Here is an 18564-nt window from a genome sequence, read left to right as displayed (position 1 = left end):
GATGATGAACATTTTTTCATGTGTCTGATAGCCATTTGTATGTCCTCATTGGAGAAGTGTCTGCTCATATCTTCTGCCCATTTTTTTATATGATTATCTGTTTTGTGTGTGTTGAGTTTGAGTTCTTTATAGATCCTGGATATCAAACTTTTGTCTGTACTGTCATTTGCAAATATCTTCTCCCATTCCGTGGGTTGCCTTTTTGTTTTGTTGACTGTTTCCTTTGCTGTGCAGAAGCTTTGGATCTTGATGAAGTCCCAAAAGTTCATTTTCACTTTTGTTTCCTTGGCCTTTGGAGACATATCTTGAAAGAAGTTGCTGTGGCTGATATCGAAGAGGTTACTGCCTATGTTCTCCTCTAGGATTCTGATGCAGCAATGGCCACAGTCGCCAAATTGTGGAAAGAACCAAGATGCCCTTTAATGGACAAATGGATAAGGAAGATGTGGTACATATACACAATGGAGTATTATGCCTCTATCAGAAAGGATGAATACCCAACTTTTGTAGCAACATGGACGGGACTGGAAGATATTATGCTGAGCAAAATAAGTCAAACAGAGAGTCAAGTATCATATGGTTTCACTTATTTGTGGAGCATAACAAAGAACATGGAGGACATGGGGAGATGGAGAGGAGAAGGGAGTTGTGGGAAATTGGAGGGGGAGATGAACTATGAGAGAGTGTGGACTCTGAAAAGCAACCTGAGGGTTTTGAAGGGGCGGGAGGTGGGAGGTTGGGGGAACAGGTGGTGGGTAATAGGGAGGGCACGTATTGCATGGAGCACTGGGTGTGGTGCAAAAACAATGAGTACTTTTATGCTGAAAATAAATAAATTAATTAATTAAAAAAAATAAGTAAACCACCTCCAAAAAGTATTGGACCCAAATTTTAAGATCAAAAGTCAAGGAGAAAAATAACCAAATAGCATACTATGTATCTAAAAAGAACCTAAAAAAAAAAAATCAATATTGCATATGGTTCAAGTTCTTGCTTTGCATACAAATGAAACATGTTTCCTATATGGTAGAGCCTAGGAATAAATGCAGAAGGATTTGGAACTACCTGGGTTCTGAATTTATATAAGCAGCTTAAGACAATGCAATACCTCTTCTACATATTTTAAAGAATCATACATCTGCCACTGAGGGTGAATTTGAAGTGTAGGGTCTGTGGGAGGTGAAGCAGAGAAAAGAGTTTGGGGAAGGACAGCCAGAAAAGCAAATTCCAGTCAAAAACACCACTACAGAATGAGCATGCTATGATTGTAGGCAGCTGATACTCCTGAATGTGCTTGCAAAATCATTAAATTCTAATTAATACTGGATTAGGCTTGCCGCAGTGTGATAAACCCCAAAGTGTTCTTCTCAGGTCAGAAATGCCCAGTCCCCTCCCGCTGGTCTCACACATGCTTGTCAGCTACGTCTTGGTTTGTGCTTCAGACATGAGCTTGCAAAGCTTCCAAGTCATAGGCAACTAGTGTTGGAAACTCATTACCTGAATGTTGCCTCAGAAATTAACAAAGTGGCTAGATTCTTTGATGGTCTGGTGTTCAGGGGTGAGTTAATGATTCTCCACTTTCTTTGGGAAGAAAAATGCTGGGATGGAGAGTCATGTTAAACAGATGTACGTAGGCTGCCTGTTTTTCTGCTTGGGAATTCTCTAGGAAGCATTTTCAAGCCAAATAATCACTGTCTACCAAGTTAAAATTTACCAAGCACTTTCCTCGTAAGTGATCCCACTTGGTCCTTACAATAATTTGGAAACTAAAATACTATACGAATCTTAAAGATGAAGACTTCCTGGTTCAGGAAAGTTGATACAGAGCTGTGGTTCAAGTCTAGGTATGATTTCAAGAAGTGGGTTTGCTTTGTTTCGACACAAGCCAACCGCCCATGGAACCTGGTAGGGACACAGAACTGAATATCCCTGGCCCAGCCCCTATTCATCAAAAGCAACCAGGAGGCCAATTATATTTCTTTAACTTTCATCATCTGAAGGCTGACCACACATCAATCTCCTTTTACAATTGTTGTCATGCCTCTGCAGCTTCTCCCAGCCCTTCCCTCTTGCAGAAACAAACCACTCTGCAACCCACTTCCTCAATCTGTCCTCACTTCCAGACATACTGTAAGTCTAGTCAATATTCTCTAGGTCCTTTCTAGATACTTTGCCTGGACTTTGTGGGGCACTGGCTCTGTTGTGAATGCTCTGTTCATTATTCCTGGCTTCACCTTACACCATGCATTTCTTGCCTAGTCCCTAACCTTCCAGGTGGGATTTGGGGGTCTTGCATCCCCACACAAGAATGGCTCCCTATCAAACTTTATGGTTATTTTTTGTTTCCTACTCATCCTCCAGCTCAAGACAGTAAAGTCCTTGAGACTCACAACTGTTTTCCATGCTCTGTTGAACACCCAGCATTTGGAAAAATGCCTTGCACAAAGCAAATATTCAATACCGTTTGTTGAATGAATGAATGAATGAGTCTCACTAGAAAATTCTACACTGATTAATGGAGTAGTCCTCAATGTTCAATCCACATTCCAGCAGCACATTTCCAGTATTGCAGAAGAACATTACGAGTCTCATCTATCGGAGCCTTTCATGAAGTTGCACTATCAAATTTGGTGCTTTTGTTCTGATTTCCTCTCTCCTGTGTCACTGTGAGTTTTCAAAACTTTGTCCCTTTCCCTGTCCCATCCACACTTCCACTGTCCTAGTCAGTCTCACGAAATGACTGAATCTTCTATTTGACCTTGCTGAGGACACCCACCTGGGCTTTCTCCTCTCTATCCTAGTCTCTCTTAGAATCGTGACCCTTCTTCACTCTCTTGGAAAGTGCACACTGTATTGATAAAGTTGTCCTCATCGTACCATCACTCTCATCTCTGCATTGCCCATCCAGGCCACTCTTCTGACAGTGTCTCTACTCAGCCTTCCATGGTACCTGTAGTTTCCCTATCTCTTACTCCATGCCCTTAGACCCCTGCTTTAGTCCAAGAAGCATGTGTGTTCCAACCTGTAGATAACTCTTCTGCTCCCAAGCATCCCCATGTCCTCTACCAAATTCCCTATCATTGTTCCACATTTTCTTTGGATCCCCCTGGGTTCCTTCCCATCAGTCAAAAATATGTTTCTTCAAGTCCTTTTCCCCTTCAAGTCACTCCCCCTAGGTCTCTTTCATTACTGTTCCCTCTCTTTAAAAGGTCTAACCTCTATTGAGAAAGGGTCTTCTTTCCTCCTAGCTTCTAATTACCATCCCTTTCTTCCTCATTGGGCTATTGCTCTGGCAGTTTCTCTGCTCTCTACTTCTTTGAAGTTCCAAACTTTTCCAGGTACCCCAAGAGTATCTTATAACTCTTTCCACATTCAAAATCCCATTAAATCCTCGTGGATTTCTTTTCTCACATTCTTACCATCCACTACTGCACTGAAACTTCTTTGCAAGATACGTCATAAAAGGCAAATGTACAAGTCCAGGGTAGTGAGGCTTCTCAGTTCGCCAGGGCTGACTCTCCTTATGGTCCAAACTTCATCTCATCTGAGACTCCGCATCTCCCGGTGCAATATCATCTTGTTTAAAAACCATGACCACTCCCTGGAACCCACCACGTTAACATTTTGTAACATGAATCTCAGCCTCTCCCAAACTATCCTTTCTGATCAGGAAAAAAAAAATGCATTTGTTTCCTGTGCTGAACCAATGCCATTTATACATAAGTGTTTGGAAAGTATAGTCAACATGGATTCTCAACTTCGTTTCAGGGTTCTCTAATTAACATGCAACACGAATTCCCACAAAGAATGATGCTAAGACGTGCTGCGAGGCAGTCTCCAGGGTCGGTGCAGATGTGGGATATATTTAGCCATGCATGAACCCACACACAGCGGAAATGCCCACCTTTGATAGTGCATCTTTCTCATCTCTAAGTGGTACAAGTGTCTCTCAGTGGGAGATGCCATCTTGCTGCCACTACTTATAGCAAGCTGCCCCTCCTGTGGAGAAAGAAAGTCGGAGAACAAAGTTCAACACCTGGATGCAGAAAAAAAAAGAAGAAGCAACAGCAGCTAATTATTTTGAGGTTCTCTTTTCTTCCTTATCTTAGCCTGATTAATGCTGGAAGATTGTCATTGTTGGTTTGCGAATCTCTGGCTTCACTATAATCACAAATATTAAGGTCTAATTTCACATCAATGAGGTCTACTCAGAATTTCAAGTATGTTGATGTTGCACTCTACTTATTCAATTACAAAAAGAAAAATAAAGCATTTTTCAGAATAGTGACATAGATTGAGGAAAGGTTGCTTTTAAATAAGAAGATACCGGGGCACCTGGGTGGCTCAGTGGGTTAAGCCTCTGCCTTCAGCTCAGGTCATGATCCCAGAGTCCTGGGATCAAGCCCACATCAGGCTCTGTTCAGCAGGGAGCCTGCTTCTCCCTCTGCTGCTCCCCCTGCTTGTTCTCTCTCTCTGCTAAATAAATAAATAAATAATCTTGAAGTAAATAAATAAGAAGATACCAAGAGTTTTAAACAAAATGAATGTCTGTTAATCTCCAAAGAAGACTTCATATATACTATGCAATGATACTCAACATCAGTAAAGAACGACTTGAATACCAAAATTATGGTGTATTTTTCAACCATCACAACAAAAGTGTTATACACAATTTCCAGTAATTTTTTTTTCTAACAGGAGATTTGGCATTCTTTGTCTCTCCTTTTTCCTGCTGACAACAAAGTAGTTGGAAAGACTGAAGCTCAAACCCTCGAAATATCCTAAGGAAATCTTTAGAATGCTGAAAATCATTTCAGATGATCCTCAAAGTAAGAAATAACTAGAAAATCATGGATAATAAATCTACTAATTGAATTAATGTCAACTAACTGCTCAGTGTTATATTGCACAAACCAAAGACAATGGGGGTAAGGTCTTTACGAGGGAGCCCTTGCAGAAACCAGAAATGACCCTAACTTGCTTGTAGGACAACTGGAGTCTGGAGTCAACTCCCCTGAAGAAAACCAATTGAACGCAATCTCTATTATGTTGGGCCCTTTTTACATGAGTGCATATTCTCTCCACCCAAATAGTAAACATGACATGTATTCATCTCATGTTCTTTAGAGAATATTTAAAATGATTTCTGGGTCCCTAAGTGCCAAAACAATTTACACAGGGAAAAAAAAAAAAAAAACATGTTCCCAAGCTAGACCACTGAAGCAAAGAAACTAAAATATTCTGCATTCATAGGAAAGGCACAAAAGTGTCTGTTGCCAAGAGTTTAACTGCTCTACATGTTAAAGGACTTCTGAATTTGTTAGGTTGGGCTTTTTGTCTGTGTCAGAAAACCTAATGTAATGGTAATAAGTGAGAAGTTGTTTTTTTCCACTCTCTCTCTCCAGAGCTAGAACAGATGGATGGAGCAGATTCACGCAATATGAAGAATACACCCTTCTATTTTGTTACTCAGACCCTCTCAGAATTCCCTTTTCTCTCATAGTCCAAGATGATTGCTTGAGTTCCAGCCATTAGTTCTGCATTCCCGCTATCTGGAAGGATAGGGAAAATCACTTTTTTATTTTGATCGTAGGGAAACAAGAAAGGAATTTATTATTTATTTCAGAGAGGCCAACACCAGGAAGACAACAGACTAATGTCATGAAGATTATATCCAAAACTGGAAAAGAATTGTCTTTATCTCTGCCAGAATGTAGTCACATTTCCACAGTAAGTGGCAAAGGAGGGTGAGAATCTCAGACTCTACTTTAAGTAGCCACATGTCTGTTTTTTTGTTTGGTTTTGTTTTAATGGGGCTTCTATTACTATGAAGAGGGAAACAGATGTCTGGGCAACAAGTAGTCCCTCACAGTTTCTATTCAAAATTAGGCCTATTTCACCATATTTTTCTGCCTATTCTGTAGTTTCATTTTCCATGTAAAGAGAAGAATGAAGACACCAGTGTCCAAGGTCACCTTGGCTGTGGTAACAGTGTGGGTTGGGGGTGGAGAGCAGAACAGCCTGACTAGAAAACGACCATGGTTTTCTTCCAGTGAATGGGGGTAAGGACAGACAGGGGATCAGTCAGCAGTTCACACATGTTTTCACCTCATCCCAAATTGAATGTTAATGTCTGTGTTAGGACAAAAGCTAGGTAGTCTTGTTAACTAGAAAGTATGTGAAGATTTTTATATCTACTTTTTAGATTTTTTTAAAAATTTATTTGAGGTAGAGTGAAAAAGACTTTCAATCCAGAAATATGAATCTTTTCTTCAACATTTGGCCAACAACTTGGTCGCTGACTAGGCTTCACAAATCAACTGTGATTTCTGCCTTCTCAGCAGAGCATGCATTACTGACCCCCACTTTGGACAAGCAAGGCTGCATTTATAGCTTTGGACAAAGCAATTCACGAACTCCATACTTGATAACAGGGGTATTATCAATACTGTTATTGATACTGTTATCAATCTTATATAGTTTAAATCACAGCTGTGCTAACTCTTGTTGGGTATAATATAGATTGATTCTTTGTGTTGACTTAGGTTGCTAATCCACACTGTTCTATATCCAAAAACAAAAACTTGGCAGGTGAAACGTCATCTCTAAAGGTAGTTCAATGGCAAAGAAGGCATTAGAAATTATGTCTGCTCAAATCCTTGTGCTCCCCCAGGCTGGCTTTCAGAGCATGTGCTAACTTGCTTGACAAAAAAAAAAAACAAAAACAAAAAAACAAACAGGGATTCATGTATTGAGGCAATGAGTCTGAGGATTAGATTATAATAAATAAATTTTTTAAATATTTATTTCCTTTTGGTTCAAATTTATCAGTCACCAGGGGATAGTTGACTCCTGATGGCCATCTCAAAATATATTTTGGAAGGAGTGTCTAAATCTCATGGACCAGAATCCATTTTTTTCCTAGTTTTATCATAATTCCATTATTGGTTGAGTTTAAGAAGGTCTCATTATTAATTTTGTTCTAAATATAGTCCACACAACTTCACTTTTTGGTGACCACTTCCTTATTTAGAGAAAGGGATCTAACTGTCATAATAACCTCATAAACTATAATATTTGATTAACATGGAAAGGGGGGAAATTAATGGGAATTTACTGAGATTCAGGAGGTCTGGCTGCATAATGGCACAGGTGTCTTCTAAATCTGAGTATTGGCAGTGACAGGAAGCTGTTTCTTTAAGATTGCAAAAGTGTTTCAAAATAAATTGTAATGATTGATGTGTTCTTGGGTTTGCAAAGTATCTCCACTTCTGTGAGCTAATGTTCCTTCCTATTTTCAATCTCTTTCATAACATTTAAATACTTTTTTTCTTTTTTTCTCTTAAAATATGTCCAAGTGATACAAAATTACCTATGCAGTGTATTCATAGTCATGTAAAAATAGAAAAACAAAACTGGTGAAATGTTTACAATGAATTATGGGTGGGGTTTATTCTTCTGATTTTTTCCAAATTGCCTACAACCGGTATCACTTTTTCATAATAATAAGATGATGCTAATGATGATGATGTGATAAACGCAATAACATAACTGAAAGAACATGAGCTCAGGAATCAAACAAATTAAATTCTTGCCATGAGACTATAGACACATGTCATCACCTCTGTAAGGCTGTTGTTACCTTTCCTCAAATTCCTTACAGAATACCTTGCCCTCAGAGCCACTGTGCGAATTAAATAAAATGACTTCCGTAGATTGCCTCACATGGTACATGTTACTCTCTTGTATAGTACAACCTTTATTATAATGGAAGAAGCCTCCCTGAAAACTAAGGTAAGATGTCTTTCTGAATCAAAAGCGCCCTGTCTTTTTCCCTGCATAAGCATGTGGTCAGAAAGTTGGATACCAAACAAAAAAAGGCTTCCATATTGATTGCATCAGCCCCAGGTAACCAATAATGAGAATCACAAAGCTTTTGACTGGTGAGGATGGTGGCAGACAGGTGTGCAAGTTCCTGGGTTTGAGTCATGAGCAAAGTTTCAGTTTTTTCTCCCTGGGTCCAGGGTCGTCATGAGATTCTTCAATAAATTTCTAAATTACCTAGTGAAAATAAAATGCCTAAAGACTAACAAAAGATATGTTTGTAGTAGAGAGCAGCCATGAAACTAATTAACGAATGAATTAAAACTAACCAAAGAGTCCAAAATCCTCTTGCTGTCAGAAGTGCTGTGATCTGGCTTGGGAAAGAAATCATCTCCCTCATTCTGTAAAGGGAGTATAGGGAGCTTTCTTTGATGCTACCCATTAATGATAATGGTTCCTCTCGGGAAACCTGGGATAATAGGCCGAAATCATCTTTATTCTGAGAGAGTTCAGAACAATGATTGTAAGAGATTTAGCCATTTGAGGAAATACTCAAGCTCCATTGTGAACCTCGGGGATATGATTTCTGGTGAATAAAGTAGTTTGAGTAGGAGCTCACACACCAAAAAAAAAAAAGTCCTTTTGATCAGAAATTGTTGATTTAACAAACATCTTCTGAACTCCTACTACATCCCAAGATCTGGAGCTACAGTGCAAAATGAATGCTGTGCAGAGTAGCCAACCCCCAACAAATCATGTGTATTTCATGTGCACAGTACACTCTTGTATTTCATCCCTGCCGCCATGTTGTTGGTCTAAACATTCATCTTCTCTCATTTGTATGGATGACAGCCACTTTCTGTCTAGTTTCTTAAAACTGTTTCCCAATAAATATCATCAGGATTATAGTAAAAATTAAATTTAAAAAATCCATGTATGTCCTGCACATATTAAGGCTCAGTAAATGTTAACCATAACTATTCTTGCAATATCTTCCTCTCTAGAACCCTCTTCTCCAATTGCAAACACGTGATCAAATCTCTCCCCTCTTTGGGCACTTTTCTAACATGTAATCCTGACCATATTTTAATCTTACCTTTAAATCTTTTCCCAGATTTTATACAATGATATCTAAATTCTTTTTTTATTTTTAATTTTTTAAATTTCTTTTCAGTGTTCCAGAATTCATTGTTTATGCACCACACCCAGTGCTCCATGCAATATGTGCCCTCCATAATACCAATGGGCTCACCCAACATCCCACCCCCCTCTCCTCCAAAACCCTCAGTTTGTTTCTCAGAGTCCACAGTCTCTCATGGTTTATCTCCCCCTCCAATTTCCCCCAACTCACTTCTCTCCATCTCCCCTTGTCCTCCGTGTTATTCCATATGCCCCACAAATAAGCGAAACCATATGATAATTGACTCTCTCTGCTTGACTTATTTCACTCAGCATAATCTGTTCCAGTCCCCTTTAATATGAATTAGAGACTCCTGACCTCGGTCCTTCTCTGGCCAAGCTGAATTTCTACTAATAACTACTGAAGGTACGAGGCTTTGCCACAGCGCCATCTTTATGCCCCGACTCAGTTATTGCCTTCACCTAGAACACCCTCAGGCCACCCTATCCCTCCCAGGCAAGAGCTGGCAACTTCTCTACTTTCCGCTGTACCTAGCTCAAGTGACACCACCCTTCACATTTACCTATAAGCTTTCTGAGATCGGGGATCATGTCTTACTTATCTTCATGTGACTAATGCCTAAAATGGGGTCTGAAATACAGAAGTGGCTTGCTAAATTCTTATAGAAATAATAAATGAATCAGATAAGTAAAATCAGTTAAAATATGAAAATTCATTTCCTCTTTATTCTCCTAACTCCTTTTGGAAAATTAGCAAAAATAAATTGTTAGTTTGTGTCAGCGTCAGGTCTGGGCAGACATAAAGAAGAGGGTGTGCCAGTCTGAAACACTTGAGAGCGTGATCCACTGTGCTCTACATACAAGGGCTGGAGCTTTTCCTTCCAAGTGTCCCCTCCCCAACCCCACAGGGCTACGCACAGACTGAAAGTACAGAAAATTGCACCTGCCAAATCTTTTGGCTGGACTGATCTTTCTACATTGTACAAGTGCAAAAAAATAAAAAAATAAGAAACACACCTCTCAAAACCCTAAGCCAACTGAATTTTCAGACCCTATTTGCCTATTTGACTAAACATTTGACAGACATTATGGAGAATACATGGTCTATTCCCCTTCCGTCTTACCTCAACACTCTGCATTGCAACTTCTTATCAAAGTTTGACAAATTAACCCACTGACGTATCAATTTAGGGATATAGCCAAAGCTTGTGCTTGAATAATTTACTCTAGTTTCCAAATACATAACCATTATGTCTTAAAAGCAAGTTATACTGTGTTGTAATTTTCCATAAATTTGCAAACGATAGTAAGCCATGACACTGATTCTGGTCAGAGCCGATGTAAAAGTCTGAATGGAGCCGTGGAGTGCTTCAAACATGTAACCCTAAACCAATACTTTGCTTAATTGGATTGTCTTCACTTATGTTCTAATCCTGAATGGCTCCTAATAGCATGTGTGGAATGGAATTTTTCATTCTCATTACAATATTATGATATTATTTGCTTCAGATAAGGTTGTAACTCATATCTTTGGTACACAAATTTACTCCCTAATGTGCTTTAGGCCTCTTAGAGTACTTACTGAGATGACCTTTTCAATAAAACCCTTCACTAGAAGTAACTCTTAATGTAATCTTATTAACATTGATTTTTCTGGGGCAGGGAGAAAATCTTAAAAGAAATGCAAAAACTCATAGGTCCATTTCTGAATAAATTATTCAATAGATTATGTGATTGTCATCCAGATTTCTTATACAAGAACAAGCTAACTCTGAATCCTGAAAACAACATGGGAACTCTGATGGAAATCTATGAAGTGTAATGACTGTGATGGCATGACTGAATTTAGAGCAACGCTAGGGAAACCTATCTCCAGCATTAAATTTGTTTATGTCCGTTGGGGTTGCTAAACACTTCTAGATGTGGGATTTCTATCACACACTTTTTTTGGTTGGTTGATTCTTTGGTTGGTTTTGGTCCTGTAATATAATCCACATAATATAATGACTGACCAAGCCCTGTACCCAACTGCAATGTTTTGCCTTCAGTCTTGGCCACTTGACTCAGTCCTAGACTCTGAGAAGGAATGTTGCCCTTTCCTCAGGATGAACTTTATATATCTGTGTTCCTTAGTTCAGGTCACTCAGAACCAACACAACTTAATGGTTAGCTTTGCTTTTTGAGATTGTATACTATGTCTTTTATTTTATCAGCTATATTAAGATATAACTGTCATATAACACATAAAGTATATATGTTGATTTGATATACTTACATATTGAAAAATGATTATTACCATAACATTAGCTATCATCTTCATTATGTTGCATAATTACCACTTATTTTGTGGTGAGAACATTTAAGATCTACTCTGTTCCCAACTTTCAAGTATATAATACAGTATTATTAACCATAATCACCACATATTAGATACCCAGAACTTATTCATCTTATAACTGAAAGTGTTTACCCTTTGATCAACATCTCCTCATTTCCCACACCTGGTCCCCAGTTCCTGGTAACTTCCACTCTACCCATCTTCCTGAGTTTGCCTTTTTAGATTCTACCTATAGGTGATATCATTTAGTATATGTCTTTCTCTAACTTATGTCACTTAACATAATGCCCTCAAGTTCCATCCATGGTGTCACAAATAGCAGGATTTCCTTCTTTCTCATGGCTAAATAATACTCCATCATAGATGGATGGATAATCATATGTATGTAATATATAATAATATATATGATATATATAAAATGATATAATATATATGGTATATATATGCATAATCAGATCTTTATCCATTCATCTGTTGACAGACACTTAGGTTGTTTCCATATCTTGGATATTTGAATGACGCTGCAATGAACACAAGGGTGCAAATAATCTCCTTGAGATTCTGTTTTCATTTCCTTAGGATATATACCCAAATGTGGGATTCCTGAATTGTATGATAGTTCTATTTTTAATTTTTTGAGGAAAATTTATACTATTTTCCATAATGGCTACACCAATTTAGATCGCCATCAACAGTGCATGAGGCTCCTCTTTTATCTATATCGCTGTTAACATTAGTTAGTTATCTTTTTGTAACAGCCATTCTTTATTTTATTAATTTTTTTAAGATTTTTATTTATTTATATGACAGACAGAGATCACAAGTAGGCAGAGAAGCAGGTGGAGAGAGAGGAGGAAGCAGGCTCCGTGCTGCGCAGAGAGCCTAATGCAGGGCTCAATCCCAGGACCCTGAGATCATGACCTGAGCCAAAGGCAGAGGCTTTAACCCACTGAGCCACCCAGTGCCCCTGTAACAGCCATTCCAACAGTTGTGAGATGGTATCTCATTATGGTTTAGATGCGCATTTCCTTGATAATTAGTGATATCAAGCCAAACATATTTTCATGTACTTGTTGATCACTTGTATATCTTCTTTGGAAAAATGTCTATTTAGTTCCTCTCCCTGTTTTTTATAAGTCAGATTATTTAGGGGTTTTGCTACTAAGTTGCATGAGTTATTTGTATATTTTGTATATTAACCCCCTATCTGATATGTAATTTTCAAACATTTTCTTCCATTCCATATGTTGCCTGTTAATTTTTTTTATTTCTTTTGCTACACAGAAGGCTCTTAGTTTATGTGGTCCTACTTAATTTTTCTCTCATTGCTTGTGCTTTTAGTATTATATCCAAAAAATCTTTGTTTGCAAGGCCAATATCAAGGAGTTTTTTTTTCCTGTTTTATTTTAGGAATTTTACAGTTTCAGTTATGTTTAAGTCTTCCACCCATTTAAGTTATTTTTTTTTTTTAGTGGTATAAGATAGGAGTATAATTTCATTCTTCTATATGTGTTTATGTAGTTTTCCCAACTTTTTTCTTTTTTTAACTGAAGGGACTTTCCTTTTCTATTAAGTACTCTTGACTCCTCTGTCAAATATTAGTTGACCATAAATGCAAGCATTTATGTCTGGAATCTCAATTCTGTTCCATTGGTCTAAGTGTCTCTTTTCATGCCAGTAACATAGTGTTTTGATTATTATAGCTTTGTAGTATCGTTGAAAACATGAAGTGTGATACCACCAGATTTCTTCTTTCTCAGGATTGCTTTGGCTATTCAAGATCTTTTGTGATTCAATATGAATTTTAAAATTATTTCTTTCTATTTCTGTGAAAAGTGCCATAGGAATTTTTATAGGAATTGCATTGAATCTATTAATAGCTTTGGACAGTATAAAATTTTTTTTATTTGTTTATTTTCAGCGTAACAGTGTTCATTGTTTTTGCACCACACCAAGTGCTCCATGCAGTACGTGCCCTCCCTAATACCAACCACCACCTGGTTCCTCAATCTCCCACCCACCCCCCGCCCTTTCAAAACCCTCTGGTTGTTTTTCAGAGTCCATAGTCTCTCATGTTTCATCTCCCCTTCCAGTTTCCCTCAACTCCCTCTCCTCTCCATCTCCCCATGTCCACCGTGTTCTTTGTTAGGCTTCACAAATAAGTGAGACCATATGATACTTGACTCTCTCTTCTTGACTTATTTCGCTCAGCATAATATCTTCCAGTCCCGTCCATGTTGCTACAAAAGTTGGGTGTTCATCCTTTCTGATGGAGGCATAATACTCCATTGTGTATATGGACCACATCTTCCTTATCCATTCATCCATTGAAGGGCATCTTGGTTCTTTCCACAGTCTGGCAACCGTGGCCATTGCTGCAATGAACATTGGGGTACAGATGGCTCTTCTTTTCACTACATCTGTATCTTTGGGGTAAATACCCAGCAGTGCAATTGCAGGGTCATAGGGAAGCTGTATTTTTAATTTCTTGAGGAATCTCCACACTGTTCTCCAAAGTGGCTGCACTAACTTGCATTCCCACCAACAGGTAAGAGGGTTCCCCTTTCTCCACATCCTCTCCAACACACGTTGTTTCCTGTCTTGCTAATTTTGGCCATTCTAACTGGTGTCAGGTGGTATCTCAATGTTGTTTTAATTTGAATCTCCCTGATGGCTAGTGATGATGAACATTTTTTCATGTGTCTGTTAGCCATTTGTATGTCTTCATTGAAGAAGTGCCTGTTCATATCTTCTGCCCATTTTTTGATATGATTATCTGTTTTGTGTGTGTTGAGTTTGAGGAGTTCATTATAGATCCTGGATATCAACCTTTTGTCTGTACTGTCATTTGCAAATATCTTCTCCCATTCCGTGGGTTGCCTCTTTGTTTTGTTGACTGTTTCCTTTGCTGTGCAGAAGCTTTTGATCTTGATGAAGTCCCAAAAGTTCATTTTCGCTTTTGTTTCCTTGGCCTTTGGAGACATATCTTGAAAGAAGTTGCTGTGGCTGATATCAAAGAGGTTACGGCCTATGTTCTCCTCTAGGATTCTGATGGATTCCTGTCTCACGTTGAGGTCTTTTATCCATTTTGAGTTTATCTTTGTGTACGGTGTAAGAGAATGGTCGAGTTTCATTCTCCTACATATCGCTGTCCAGTTTTCCCAGCACCATTTATTGAAGAGACTGAAAAAGGAGAATTTCAGACCAATATCACTGATGAATATGGATGCTAAGATTCTCAACAAGATCCTAGCAAACAGGATCCAGCAGCACATTAAAAAGATTATCCACCATGACCAGATGGGATTCATCCCTGGGTTACAAGGTTGGTTCGACATTCGCAAATCAATCAATGTGATAGAACAAATCAATAAGAGAAGAGAGAAGAACCACATGGTCCTCTCAATTGATGCAGAAAAAGCATTTGACAAAATCCAGCATCTGTTCCTGATGAAAACGCTTCAAAGTATAGGGATAGAGGGAACATTCCTGAACTTCATAAAGTCTACCTATGAAAGACCCACAGCAAATATCATCCTCAATGGGAAAAAGCTTGCAGCCTTCCCGTTGAGATCAGGAACATGACAAGGATGCCCACTCTCACTACTCTGGTTCAACATAGTATTAGAAGTCCTAGCAATAGCAATCAGACAACAAGGAGAAATAAGGGGTATCCAAGTTGGCAAGGAAGAAGTCAAACTCTCTCTCTTCACAGATGACATGATTCTTTATATGGGAAACCCCAAAGACTCCACCCCCAAACTACTAGAACTCACACAGCAATTCAGTAAAGTGGCAGGATACAAAGTCAATGTACAGAAATCAGTGGCTTTCTTATACTCTAACAAGGAAAATACAGAAAGGGAAATTAGACAATCGATTCCATTTACTATAGCACCAAGAACCATAAGATACCTGGGAAAAAACCTAACCAAAGAGGTAAAGGACCTGTACTCAAGGAACTACAGAACACTCATGAAAGAAATTGAAGAAGACACAAAAAGATGTAAGACCATTCCATGCTCTTGGATTGGAAGAATAAACATTGTTAAAATGTCTATACTGCCTGGAGCAATCTATACTTTTAATGCCATTCTGATCAAAATTCCACCGGTATTTTTCAAAGAGCTGGAGCAAATAATCCTAAAATTTGTATGAATCAGAAGAAACCCTGAATTGCTAAGGAAATGTTGAAAAACAAAAACAAAACTGGCGGCATCACGTTACCCGATTTCAAGCTGTACTACAAAGCTGTGATCACCAAGACAGCATGGTACTGGCATAAAAACAGACACATTGACCAGTGGAACAGAGTGGAGAGCCCAGATATGGACCCTCAACTCTATGGTAAAATAATCTTCGACAAAACAGGAAAAAATATCCAATGGAAAAATGGATAGTATAAATTTTTAACAGTATCAAGTCTTTCAATCTATGAACATGGTATAGCTTTCCAAATGTTCGGGTCCTCTGATTTCTGTCATCAAAGTCTAATTGTTTTCAGTGTGTAGATCTTTAATCTTGGTTAAATTTATTTCTAAGTATTTTATTGTTTTTGTTACTAAACAAACAAGCAAAACTTATTGTTTTCATTTTTTCTTTTTCAGCGCTTTTGTTAGTGTGTAGAAATGCAACTGATTTCTGTACATTGATTTTATATCCTGCAACTTAACTGAACTTAACAGGTTTTTTTTGGTAGAGTCTTTAGGGTTTTCTATATGTAAGATCATATTATCTGTAAACAAAAAAATTTTACTTCTTTCATTTTTATTTGGATGCTTTTTTTTTTTTTTTCCATTTTTTTGCCCTGTTGCTCTGGCCAGGTCTTCTGGTACTGTGTTGAAAATGAGTAGTGAGAGTGAACATTCCTATCTTGTTCCTGATCTTACAAGAAAACTTTAAACTGGGGAGTCAAGATGGCGGGGAAGTAGGAGGAGGCACCATTTCAACCTGTACCCTAAAGTGAGCTGATTACCTACCAAAGAACTCCGACCACCCATGAAATCAGCCTGAGATCAGAATTATACATGTCTGGATCTCTACAGGAGGAGAAGACGCCAGTGGCAGGTAAAGCAGACTGGGAATGTCCGACTGATATCAGAAGATAAACAAAAGGGGGAGGGAGCCACCAGAGGTGACCGATCAGAAAGTAACACCCCAACACGAGAGTGCTCTGCGTCTGGGGACCAGCATTAACTTGGAGTCTGGTTGAAAGCACTCAAAAAACAAACAGCAAAGGATCGCGGGGTAGTGGGAACCTGGGCGGTTAGGGTCAGGGACCTAAGTCCCCGGACCCAGGACAGCCTCCCCTGACGTGGAGCCAGAGAGAGTGCGGTGGAGAAATCAGGTCTCCGTCCCTGAGCCGCCAGTGCACCTGAATGCCAGCGGGCCCGAGAACGAGTGGGGTCTGACTCCCGTGAGGGGCTGGGAGCCTGGCCATACGGCAATCCTGAAACGCGCGCGTCCCACAGCCTCCCTTGGGATAGGTGCTCATAGGCGCTAGCCTGGAGCTCTGGCATCCGGAAAAACCAGACATTCCCAGCCCGGGACAGCGGGAAAATCTCAGTGTGCAGTCTCTGCTCAGAACCTCTCTGGCGGTCTGGAGCTGCCTAGACAGCCCCCGCTGCCCTGGTTTTGGGTACAACGAGGAGCTCCTGCATCCCCAGGGACAGTGACTCAGAACCGACTCTGCCAGCAGCTTTTGCAAAACAGTCTGAGTCTTCTCTCTGAGAGGGAGGTCAGGGTGCAGTTTGCTCTCCTCTAAACCTCCAAAAACCATCAAAAGCTGTCAAGGCGAGAGAAAGCAGATGAAAGAACATAAAAACCCCCAGAGAACAAAAGGTTGAAAAAAACAGTTTCCTGAAAAAAAAAAAAAGCTCACCCCCTTGAGGGGAGCGGGAGGACCTAACTCAGGGAACATCATTGTCTGAAAACCCACGTGGCAGGCTCCTCCCCCAGAAAACCAACCAGGAAGGAAGAAAAAAAAAAAAAAAGACTACAAGAGAACAACAACCACTACTTCATAAATACAACTTTTATTTTTAACTCTTTACCAATATTCTGGTTCTTTTTTTTTATACATACAGATAATTTTTTAACCTATTTACCATCACACTGAGATGTCCAGTACATCAAATTCTTTAATAACTTTCTAACCTGAACTTTTTGATACATACACCCGTGTTTTTCTTTTGTTTTTCTATTTTTTTAATTCTTTTTTAATTTTAACTTAGTTTAGTCTAGTTTATTCTTTTTTAATTTTTATTTTCTACTATACATATAGAGTTAAACTTCAAGGTAATCCCCTTTCCCCAATCAATGCTATCCCTATAGGCAAACCAGTTTCTAATCCCCCTGTAACTTAGGAAAGTTGAGTCCCTTAACAAAAACATCAAGATACATTCAGGAAGAGTCAAAATAACCATCCTCACCCACACTGAGAATTTATAACCACTCTCCCAATTTTTCCTTCTCTCAGTGTTTCTGTGAATTTGTGTTTTTCCTGATAATATATAAATCTTATACTTGGGGTTCTTTCTGATGAGGTTCTTCCCTTTTTTTTTTTGCTTATATATATTTTTTTTCTCTTGTCATATACTTTTATCAGTCTTTTTGTTTGTCTGTTCTTGTTTGTATACCTCATAAATCTTACCTTGTGGCCCATTTGGGCTGAGCCTTCTCTTTTATCTTCCCTTTTTTTCCTATCTCTCTCTCTCTCTCTTTTTTTTTCCCTTTTTTCTTTCCCCCCTTTTTTTCTTTCTTCTTCTCTATTTCTTTTTCTTTTCTTTTTTTTCTCATTTGGGTGGGGAATCCTGATGGCACAGAAGCATTCCAGGGTGCACATTGACTGCACCACAATCGATAAGTCCAGCTGCATCTGTTCAGTCATCTCTTTCCAAAATGACTAGGAGGAGGAATACCCAACAGAAGAAAAATACAGAGGATGGGCCTTCTGCAACAGAGCTAATGGCTATCGACATAGACAATATGTCAGAAAAGGAATTCAGACTAACAATTATCCAGGCAATAGCTAGGTTGGAGAAAGCCATGGATGACCAAACAGAATTGATTAGGGCAGAACTGAAAGCCACCAGGGATGATGTTCACAATGTTAGGGCAGAACTGAAAGCCACCAGGGATGATGTTCAAAATGCTCTCAATGAGTTCCAATCTAATCTAAATTCTCTAAAAGCTAGGGAAATTGAGACAGAAGATAGAATTAGTGATCTGGAGGACAAACAGATAGAGAGAAAGGATCAGGA

The sequence above is a fragment of the Meles meles genome, chromosome 9 (genome assembly GCF_922984935.1).
Source record: "Meles meles chromosome 9, mMelMel3.1 paternal haplotype, whole genome shotgun sequence".
Classification (NCBI taxonomy): domain Eukaryota; kingdom Metazoa; phylum Chordata; class Mammalia; order Carnivora; family Mustelidae; genus Meles; species Meles meles.
This window is presented reverse-complemented; position numbering follows the sequence as displayed.